This window comes from Tursiops truncatus, chromosome 11, assembly GCF_011762595.2.
Source record: "Tursiops truncatus isolate mTurTru1 chromosome 11, mTurTru1.mat.Y, whole genome shotgun sequence".
Lineage (NCBI taxonomy): Eukaryota > Metazoa > Chordata > Mammalia > Artiodactyla > Delphinidae > Tursiops > Tursiops truncatus.
The window spans coordinates 54,510,143-54,512,935 of NC_047044.1; the positions used below are offsets into that span (position 1 = coordinate 54,510,143).

The 2,793-nt window shown below is 41.6% G+C and overlaps 1 pseudogene; it reads right to left on the reverse strand.

The window, feature by feature from the left end:
- Positions 1–488: 488 nt before the first annotated feature.
- Positions 489–1,474, reverse strand: LOC117314313 (adenylosuccinate synthetase isozyme 2-like; annotated as a pseudogene).
- Positions 1,475–2,793: the final 1,319 nt, after the last annotated feature.

Below are 2,793 nucleotides of genomic sequence, written 5' to 3' on the forward strand. Positions count from 1 at the left end.
CAACACCCATTTATGATAAAAACCCTCCAGAAAGTAGGCATAGGAGAACTTACCTCAACATAATAAAGGCCATATCTGACAAACCCACAGCCAACATGGTTCTCAATGGTGAAAAACTGAAACCGTTTCCACTAAGATCAGGAACAAGACAAGGCTGCCCACTCTCACTGCTGTTATTCAACATTGTTTTGGAAGTTTTAGCCACAGCAATCAGAGAAGAAAAAGAAATAAAAGGAATCCAAATCAGAAAAGAAGAAGTAAAGCTGTCACTGTTTGCAGATGACATGATACTACACATAGAGAATCCTAAAGACGCTACCAGAAAACTACTAGAGCTAATCAATGAATTAGGTAAAGTAGAAGGATACAAAATTAATGCACAATCTCTTGCATTCCTATACACTAGTGATGAAAAATCTGAAAGTGAAATTAAGGAAACACTCCCATTTACCATTGCAATGAAAAGAAAAAAATACCTAGGAATAAACCTATGTAAGGAGATGAAAGACCTGCATGCAGGTCATTGGTGGCCCATGTAGAGCCTCATAGAGGAAATAAACTCTATCTCTCACCATTGGTTTAATCCTTTCCATATAACCCTTGAGTTTTTGTAATTCACCTTCAATGTCTGTTTCCAGAGTGAGTTATATAGATTTGTACTGGTTAGCCAAAACTCTGAACCTCTCAGAGAAGCCACCAAAGTCAGAAACAAGATCGCACATCCTGAGTCCACTCCGAGCAGCTTTGGAAGAATAAACTGGGCCAGTGTCCTTTTCTGTGGTACCCAGAACTTTTCCTGCTTGTTCTTGTCTCTGTTGTTCCTGGATGCCATCAGCTGCTTGGTGAAAATCAAATACAACATGACCTCTATCAGATATAATAAGACTTTTTCCCCAGCCTTCCAGACCTTTTCCTTTTTGAACATTTTTTTTCTGCTTCCTCAGAGAATCCAGGTAGATGAATTACCACACCATTTGCAATGAATGCAGTAACATTTGGATTTACCACTAGGTCAAAGATGAAAATTATACTCCAGGGCTTCCCTGGTGGTGCAGTGGTTGAGTCCACCTGCCAATGCAGGGGACACGGGTTCGTGCCCCAGTCCGGGAAGATCCCACATGCTGCGGAGCGGCTAGGCCTGTGCGTCTGGAGCCTGTGCTCTGCAATGGGAGAGACCACAACAGTGAGAGGCCTGCGTACTGCAAAAAAAAAAAAAAAAAAAAAAAAAAAGGAAGTTATACTCCACAGAATCTACAACTGTATGGCCAGCATTATTTTCTCCCTGGCAGCGGTACATGATGTCAGCAGCCTGCATCAGCAGATCGACCACCTTTCCCTCGTCACCCCACTGCACACCGAGCACCACCGTCACCCGCTTCCTTCCGGACCGCGCCCTTGGACACCTGCAGTTGCTGTTGGGCAAGGAGGATGCCGCCAGGTTGGTCTTGGCGAATGCCATGGCTCCACAGACACAAGGAGAGCCCGGAGGGGACACGGGTGGCTGGGAGTGCATGAACTGGGCTGCTCTCAAAGGTCTGTTTTAAATAACATAATTTTAAATCAACCTGATGCCATAAAGAACATCTGCTGAAAGCAAGACAACATTTAATTTGGCCTCATAGGTCTTATTCATCGAATATTAATGAATTGTTGGTTTCTTCATGTAACATACTGGAATATATGAAACTCCAAGAAAATGTCAGTTGTATGTCTGTTTGGACTTTAAGGGTGTTATAGTATCTGGGAACAATTTTTATCTACATTCTACCTGAGTGAACCTTTTACTGAAAATAAATAAATAAATAATGAGTTCCCCTATAATGACTACAGGTTATGGACATTCTTTATAAGAGTGTGGACCATCTAAAGGAAGAACCCAGATCAGATTCATCCCTATAATCTAGTTGATACCAACATATGTTTTCAAAAATAGTGTTTTCAATAAATTCATTCAGTTCTGAATGAATGAATAAATAAAGGAAAGGGGAAAAAATTAATCGTGCTCTTTGGCATTCTGACAAGCAAACATATGATGAGGAACAAGAATATGTTACTTGTACAGTAAATATGAAATAGTTGATTTTTTGTTTCATCATTTTGGCAGGAAAACAAATTTAACCTTTGAACTTTTATTTGTTTTAAAAATGAAGCATACTTTGAAGTTGGTAGACACTGCAGTGGTAAAGACATTTGTAAATAGAATTTGAACAAGCTAAGGACTTACTGATTTAATAAATGGAGCTTTGTTACAGTAGGTGGAACTGAAGGTCTCCACACTAATGCTGTTTGATGAAGAACAATGGAAAAGTAGACACAAACATTGTTAGATAGGAGTATACCTTTCAGTCCTTCATGTATAGGGTATTCTATTAAAAATTCAGTGAGGAGACCTTCAAGATGGCAGAAAAGTAAGATGTGGAGATCACCTTCCTCCCCATAAATACATCAGAAGTACACCTACATGTGGAACAACTCCTACAGAACACCTACTGAACAGAAGACCTCAGACTTCCCAAAGGACAAGAGACTCCACACGTACCTGGCCATGTGGCTGACAGGGTCTTGGTGCTCTGGTCAGGTGTCAGCCCTGTGCCTCTGAGGTGGGAGAGCCGAGTTCAGGACATTGGTCCCCCAGAGACCTCCCAGCTTCACGTAATATCAAATGGCAAAAGCTCTCCCAGAGATCTCCATCTCAACGCTAAGACCCAGCTCCACTCAACGACCAGCAAGCTACAGTGCTGCACACCCTATGCCAAACAACTAGAAAGACAGGAACACAACCCCACCCATTAG